Below are 9339 nucleotides of genomic sequence, written 5' to 3' on the forward strand. Positions count from 1 at the left end.
CTCATTCTCTTACTCTTCTGCCAATTTTTTTTTCTCTCTCTACAGCTATTGCATATCAATACTTTCTCCCTACTTTTTTTAATGCGTTCAATGATCACGATAGTCGTACTAGCTTATCTCCCTCTCTCATGCTCTCCTCTGCTCCCTGTCATCCATTTCATTCCTCTCTCTCTCCCCCCCCCCCTCTCTCTCTCTCTCTCTCTCTCTCTCTCTCTCTCTCTCTCTCTCTCTCTCTCTATCTATCTCTCTCTCTCACACATACACATACACACGCACACACACATTCATCTCCTTTTTTCTCTTTCTTTGAGGGCTCTCAGCTTCTCATCCCCTCATCTTTGAATCATAATCTGAAAACAAAACGTATTTCCTGTCGCGGCGGTTTTCCCAATCCATGCATGCAGCCTTCTCCAACCCTTACCTGCACGCATTCATCTTTATACATGTTATCAGCGGTTCGGTCACCCCACCCTACATTTATTCCAGGAGCATCGAGTGAATGACTAGTTCACTTTTCAACGAAGGTCCTTACAGAATGTGAAAATGAATGATCAATGTGGGGTTAAATACCTTCATTTCATGTTTTTTTTCTAGATTCATACAAAGCGCTGGACAAAACCGAGAAATAGATTTTTTAAAGAATGTATGAATAGCCGCATATGCCCGCAATGCTCATTTGCTATCGATTTATGATCTTGAAGTAAACTAAATGCTCAATAGTTGTTTAAATAAATACTTATCATCAAGTCACTGGACGCAGATATCAAAGAGAAAGGATGTGAACATTTTGACCGAAGATGTAGTCCTCGCTTTGCGGATATCATGTTTATACCTCTAACAACAGGTTAAATGAACAAAGAAAACTGGCACCTGCACACAAAGTTATTATCACCGTCTACCTTAACCTGATTTTATTTTATGCACATCATTTCAATAAACACTTTAATCGTCACTAATGATTCAATCATGATGTATCAACTGGGATAATGAAGAAAAAATAGTGTTAATTAAATTATGATCGTGAATATGCCTTTGGTTTTATTCATTTCCATTCATCAGTTGTTTATCCTATTTTATTAACTTCTCTTTCTCCTCTAGCCTTTTCCAATCCTACCTTCCTGACCTCCGTATCCTATTTATGTACTCTCATCCACTTGTTATCTTCCTCCTCAACGTCAGTTCTCTTCCCCTCCTTCTCCCCTCCTTTCTACTATCCTTTCTTATCAATTTTCTTCTCTTAACAAATTGCAATTGGTTCCAATTCATTCTTCATCCATTCTCTTTTCACTTTACCTCCTGCACCTACCCCTCCTCCTCTTTCTCATTTTCCCTTCTCCCGATGATGTACGTCTACTTTTGATTAAGCGCTATCCATTTCTCCCCTTCTCCACATCCGTTCTCCTCCTCTACCCCCTCCCTCCTCCAGCTCCACATGATAATACTATTTCCCTTCATTCACAACAAGCCACTATCCTCCTTCCCCCCATATTCTCCCCCGCTCCTCTTCTTCTTCTTCTTCATCCTCATCGTCTTCTTTTCTTCGGCTTCTTCTTCGTCTTCTTCTACTTCTTCTTTTTCATCTCTTCCTCGTTCTCCTCATCGTCTCCTTCTCCTTCTCATCTACCCTCCCCCGTCCTTTACCACAACCGATTCTCATCCCTACATCCATCCTCCCCCTTCGACCTTCTCCTCATCCTTCAACTCCATCATCTTTTATTCTGAAATGCCTTTCATGAAGCTTTATTTCTACTTCTAAACATCCTTTCATTCAGCCCTCTTATTTACCCATTGAAGGAGAAAGAGGGGATAGAAATTCATTAAAAGAAACCTCCAAAGCAATGCCACTTTCACCCGTTCTTGTTCTTCAAAGAAAAGCCCTTTCGCGAAGAAACAGCAATTCAGCAACATTGAGATAATACTTAAAAGAACCTTTTCATTATCCGCGATACGAAGATCATAATTGTTGCCGTATTAGTGCTCGCTCATTGCATCTTAACCGTAGTTTCATACCGTTCCCCGTCTCTCCAATACCTCAAATAGTAGCTAAATATCCTCGCCTCAGCTGTTTCATTAAGTAGCAAACGTTTTCCAGACTAGTGCATAGCATAGCAGAGGATTTCATTTCAGAGAAAAATAAAATTTCAGAAAAAGGAAAAAATATATATATAACGAGAAACATAGTTTCGCTTTTTCCCAGCACCAAGCTTTGAAGGCATCTTTATTGCCGTTGCCATAGCAACCGAAGCGTGTACATCCTGTTGGAGATGGTAATGGATGGTAAAGAGACAGAAGTAGAGAAGGAAAAAAAAACAAAGAGGAGAGTGGAATAAAACCCAAACACGACTTGCTGTCACAGATATCATAAAAGTGTGTGAAGGAAAGAAAGCAGCCCGGAGTAGGCATCTCGATCGAAGCATCCATCAAATATTGAGATCGATGTCCTCTGCCAGCCAGTAGGGCCGAGGTCACAAAAACGTGATATTTTGTTTCGACTCCACAGAAAGAAAAGAAAAACGTCAAACAAGAAAGGTTATAGGCAGTCAAAATGTAAACAAATGATAAGAATATTTCTATATCATCACATGGACTGAAAACCCCTGACCTGAAATTACAAATATTGGAGAGAAAAAAAAAGAAAAACGTCAAACAAAAAAATGTCGATAATCTTAAATCCTCGGAATGACAATGAAAAGGCATTTCAAGAGCAACTACCTTAAAAAGCATTCTGTATTTTTGTACACTGGGGTAAATAGGTTATAGGCCGTCAAAATGTAAACAAATGGTAAACATCTTTCAATATCATCACATGCACTGAAAACCCCTGACCTGAAATTACAATTAGACTACAAGTAACTGTAATGATGTTCTAGAGATGGGTGGAAAGGAGCTGATATCTTCATATCTCCTCAGGGATGATAAATTTCCTATCAAAATCATTTGACATAGTTTGTGACCTCGCTTCTTTACCTCCCCATCACATATTTAACATGTCTTGTGACTTCAATATGAATTTATACAATCCAATGAACAAATCACAGATTAATATATTTGCCCTAATAATATTTGTCTTTCAGTTTTTACCAGTAGCAATCTGCAAATGTCATTTCTAAGTTTCTATTTTATTCATTTGTAAGCTTATCATTATATGTCCATCTTCCTCTCTTGATAAACTGGACTGATCATTTCATTTTGGAGTTGAATCCATGCAAATTATAGTACAATTCCTTTTAAGTAGTGGTTTAAATTACCTTTTAAGAGTGGATCCCATTATTTTGAGCGTGGATTTGCACCCTAAAACGAAGAGATCCCGAAAAATTATGACTCCCGAAAGAGTGAAAGAGTGGATTCTTTTATTATCGTACATATAGAGAGAATATTGAATACTATTTCAAATATTGATGTACGTTCTCGCCTGTAATTTCGCAAGAGCTACTGTAAATAATTTTGCGTTGATGCCTGCACGGGGGATGCTAAAGCCGCGAAGTGCTGTGAGCGGTTAACCGCGCAAGCGCTGCAAATAACGAGTCATGTGAAAAACCGCCATCCGATAGCAAATTAACTGGTTCGATCAAGGGGCCTGTGTCGTCTGCGTCAGTGCGAGTGCATGGATGAGGTTGTTGGTGATTTGTTGCGTGGGTGAAGATGAAGAGATGAGATGAATCCGAAAGGAGGATTAAACCCGGAGTATCGAATCATAATTGTAATCAATAATGGAATAACCAAAGGCAATAATATTTCTTATCATTTAAGCTAATAAACCCTGTTTTGAAAAAAGGGGGAAAAAGAGAGCATTTCAACATTGTCACTGATCTCAGCAGATAAGCGTTCATGAATTTGTTTTAGAAATTATGAAAAAATTACCCCTAATTTGTTTTTAGAAAACTGATCAAATTCTAAGCAGTAAAAACATATATATTATTCATTCAAATAGGGATAATGACATTTTTTCAGCGAGAAATTAAATATTTATTTGAAATGGAAATAACAGAATTTGATTTTTACGATGGTACGACGAACAGAAAAATAGATCTTTAGTAAATCCGTTATTTATTTTTTATCCCATTCTTAAAGCCCTGCACGTTTCCTTGTAGGCCTTTATTTCTAATTTCCAAAGGAAACTTATTCCAACAGAAGAGCACAACATTACATTATTGAGGTTAATTTGCCAGAGGCTTATCATGAACAAAAGTGAAACGGGCCATGATGATCCGGGATGGATCCTGAATTGGCAGAAATGGGGGAGGGACGATTTGGAAGGTTCGTTGCACTGTGGATCATCATTATCATCATTACCATCATCGTCATCATTATCACCATCATCACCATCATCATCACCAGCACCATCATCATCACCATCATCATCATCATCATCATCACCATCATCACCATCATCATCACCATCATCACCATAATTACCATTATCACCATCATCACCAGAATTATCTTCATCATCACCATCACCATCATCATTATCACCATCTTCACCATTATCATCACCATCATCATCCCCATCACCATCATCACCATTATCATCACCATCACCATCACCATCACCATCACCATCACCATCACCATCACCATCACCATTATCATCACCATCACCATCACCATCACCATCACCATCACCATCACCACCACCATCACCATCACCATTATCATCACCATCACCATCACCATCACCATCACCATCACCATCACCATCACCATCACCATCACCATCACCATCACCATCACCACCATCAAGATATTCAACATCACCATCAACATCACCATCACCATCATCATCATCATCATCATCACCATTATTACCACCATCATCATCACCATTACCACCATCAAGACAATCATCAGCTGTATCATTTTTATCAGCACCATCAACTTCACATCGCGAACAATAAAGTAATCATCGCCATTATTGTATCTTTTATTCCAATAATCTCCTTCTTTTGTCACTTAAATTATCATCAACACCCACATCATATACCCATCTTCGTTGTCATAAAATATCCAGTTAATTCCCTATTCGTGTTTTCTTTCATTTATGCTCCTTAAAAGAATGAAAACAATCCTTAGTATAGCGATTGCTTTATGCTACTACAGGAAATGGAGAAATGAAATGTTCGTAGGTATTTTGGCTAGCGCTATATTCTCTATTGACACAACACAAGCTATACAACAGATCAAACATTTGAAACAAAATAACATTACTGTGTAGCTTTACTGAGATAATTGCGAAATACATGCCATTACCTCTTTACCTCGCCGATAACATAATAGAAGGCCTCGATTATTTTTCTCCTCTCTCTTTCACTCTCCCTTCATTTCTTTTAATCATGTTCATGGACAAATTAATTGGTACATCGTGTGAAACGGCAACCAAACCGTTCGGCAAATGTACGTCGGGGCACTGAGCGGTAGCTAAGGGAGGTGATAACGGGTCGCCAGTCGAGTGCTGATCAGGTGTTGATGCGGGGTGACTTGCAGGTGGATTGCGCGTTAAAACGAGCAATTTTGTGGCTTGTCGCTTTCGCCCGGTGCAGCGAAATGCTTTGATCCCGCCATCTCGCCGTTGTTGTTTGCTGTTATCGTTGTTTTCTTTGTGATCATAGTCACTCATTTCATTTGCATTTTTATTGGGAACAACCTTGAAATGATAACATCGTACGATCTAAAATAAAGCATTGCAATATTTAGGCAATGTTGTCCGTGCTTCGTGTTTTCAACACGTTTTAAATTTTGTCACGTGATATTTACCATGTTTTGCGGTCGACATCCTTCCCGTAGGAACATAAAAAAACTATTTAACAAACATTTTATTAAAATATAAAGGAGATACAAAAGGACGATATTGTATATTATCAAAGAATACTCATTGGTCTACAGTTATACTCTGCCGTTTTGTAATTTGTGCAGGTAAACAACGGTATTAAGTAATGTATGGAAGTGAGGCTGCCAGTATTCAATCATTGATTTAATTTAATACAGAAAGAGACGATTGAAATATTGACAGAGCCATTAAATTACCTTTTCTTTAATCTTGTCTTTTAAAAAAAAAACTTGTTATAACCTCCCGAAAAGATAATGCTATACAGATGTTGGGTATCGGCCTGTATATATATCTTGGCACTCGGTATTCATTATCTACTTTCTACTCATTTTTTAATTAAAAGTGACACTTTTCAGACAAATTATTAACGACAGTTTAATACCAGTATTTCAGAAACAACGAAACAAAACTAAGTGACAATGTTTTTTTTTTTGTCGATTTCAAATTTATCATTAAATCTCTTTAGGTTTTTGTGAAGTCGCGATGGTTTTGTTAATGTTATTTGTTGGTTTGTTTTTGTTTGTGTGGCCCTTGTAATAATATCATAAGGGGCCAATACCATTGATTATAAATTGACCCTCAAATAGTGCCAAATAGTGCCGTAAATCATTTGCACTTTGCGCTTACGACCACAAATACTTGTCATCTCTGAGATTCGTCACTTATCATCAACGAGGTTTCGACTTCAAATCAACTGAATGCCCGGACTTTTATTTCTCCAATTAATGTCATTATCCATTCGGAATCATAACGGGCCAACATATGCATGAAGTTAGAGCGCCCCTTCTCAAAATAATTACATTATCTATGGTATCCCTCAGCAAATAAAGCGGAACAGAAATGCTCTAATCCATACGTTAGGGCCGAGTCTACCCATTACCGTAATTAACAACAACAGTGCATCTCGCATTGGATAAATGTAAATTTCATGAGTAGCGGAAAAGTATTTATCGCTCTTGCATGGGTGGGAATTCAAGTGACATTCATTTGGAATGCGAAAAAATTCATTGGGAAATTCGAGGAGTATTACATTTTGGGTGCTCTCTATATTCATTTTTTTTCGAGCACGTTGCGAGGCTCGACTTTCAATCAAATAAATTTGTTCAGGTTCGGAGAGTGTGGCGGATGAAGAGCGGTTCTTCGGCTGAGCTGATTGTCGTGCATGAAAGGAGATTAATGTGAGGATCGGTCATGTTCTGGAGAGGGTTTTTGAAGGATTAGGAAGGGTGGTGTGGTAGGGGCGGTGGTGGGGGGACCGGTCGTACTCCACATGGGGTATAGGGCAGACCACCCTAAGCCCGGGTTACGGTAGGGTACGATAGTGCGAGGAACGTCGATATAGAACAGTTCAGCTAGGCATAATACGAAGAAAAAAAAACGTTTCTTTCCCTAGGTCTCCTATCTTCCCCCATGTTCTATTCATTACCTCTCTCTCTCTCTTGTCTTTTTCTCATTCACTTACTCTCCCCCAACTACCCCACCAAGAAATTGTGCCCAGTGTTGGTAAAGTTACAAGCACTGTACACAGAAAGATGAATATGGGACTAAGCGATACGTGCGGGATATCTATCAGGTCCAAATAGAAATAATAATTTACCAAATATATCAATTAGTAGGCGGTTTCTCGGCAAAATTTGCATCTTCACGTATTAGTCAAAACATTATTCTTTCACATGATTGGTGATAAGAGCTTCCATTTCATTTTTTGAGAGGGGGGCGTTTCCAAAACTGATCTTTACCTTTAAGGGTGGGGACGAATAACTAGATGTATGAAATTTGAATATTGATGAGGCCATTGCTCAGTGGGAGGGAAGAGATGTTGGTCTAAATAATGTTTAATCCTATCCTATTTGTAGAGATATATTTGAGGAAAAAAACGCTTTAAATCTCGTTCTCTTTACGCTTTGAACATGCTCTTCTTTAAATCGTGTTTGAAATAAAATTTAATGAAAGTAACAATCCTAGCCTACACTTTTAACCTATATCCCCGCTTTTAAGGCAGCTTGCGTGCAGAAAGCATAACACAGGAAACGTGTTACTTCAACCCCCAACTTCTTCACTATTTCCAAACTTTCTTTCTTCGCTCGTCCACTATTTACATTTCGTGACATGCCAAATCGATATTAGGAGTTTCCTCGCGAAATATACCACGTTTTTCAAAAGCCCCCATCACCACGTTTCCACTCAGCCGATAGAAACATGACTTAATTATCATTAAACGATGTCAAATTAAAGTAAAATAGCCCAGTTTTTCAACGTCAAGGTTAGCGTATCCATCGATGAAAAGAGGCGGCACGTGTAGCTTCATCGTCTGCACGCTTCTCACTCAAGATGTAAAAACGCGGCAAAATCACGAACTAAAATTAAAAGGGCTGGCGACCATTCAATTCTTCTTTAAAAAAAAAAAGATATATGTCTATACATAATATATATTGCTCTTCCTCTTCCACTTTTTCTTCTCGTGTTTTTAATCAGATTTGGCCTCGAATTTCTAGCATTTTTGTCGGAAATTGCGGTTTCCCGTAAACATGAGGCAACATCGCGCGCAGAAACCAACAAGCGAACCTTCGGTGCAATATCATCTGCGAGAAATGGAGCTATGGCCGAGCCGCACATCACTCTCGCATCTTTCCTCCATTTTGCTCTATAAAATCTTCATTTCGAAGACGACGACGAAGCAAAATGAGAGAGGAAGACGAAAATTGATGAAGAATAAGATGGTCTATTTGATGTACATGTCGCTGGGAGTTAAATTAGTTGTTGAGATTGAATCTGACCTATTGTTGGGCAGAATCTAATTGGAGTTTGCACGGCGCATTGACAGGGTACCTCTGGCCGAAACCCGTCTCGCAATTTGCACGACACGGCAATTATACGCGGGAAACTCGCGATGGAGAAAATAAAGAGGATGAGGGGAGAAGAAAAGGGGGAGAGGTAAATTGGTTGGCGTCTTTTCATGACAACTTTTCCCACCAGTTTCAAACACAATGATGCTACTTCATTTTCGATTCCCTTATTGCATTAAATCAGTGCCATGTACTGGTACTACCATGAATTACATTTCAGAATAAGAAAATGGATAGAGAGAATGTTTGGGAGGGTTGTCTTACGAAAGACAGAATTCTATCATATTCAATTAACATAATGGGGACTTTCTTCGTTAAAGAAAGTAATTGCTTCCGTTGTTCTCAAAAACATGGAATTAAGAAGAATATGGAGAGAATATGGAAAAAGACACAAAAGGGGCTGAATATACTCGAGAGATGCCTAAGAAAGAACAATTATATCAGAAAATATAATAAATATTCCAAACAATTACATTTTACTGTGAGTGAAAAATTTTCATGACTATTAGTACAACCAAATGCGAAATTTTAGCTTGACTGTGATTATTGAAAATGGGATTAATTGGGATTTTACAGACGTGTATCAATCAGATATGATTATTAACGTCTGGGGGCTGACCTTTAACGTCACCATCCGAAAGACGTGACTCAGTTTCGAACCTGCGT

The sequence above is a fragment of the Strongylocentrotus purpuratus genome, unplaced genomic scaffold (genome assembly GCF_000002235.5).
Source record: "Strongylocentrotus purpuratus isolate Spur 01 unplaced genomic scaffold, Spur_5.0 spur5_scaffold_12, whole genome shotgun sequence".
Taxonomy (NCBI): Eukaryota; Metazoa; Echinodermata; class Echinoidea; order Camarodonta; family Strongylocentrotidae; genus Strongylocentrotus; species Strongylocentrotus purpuratus.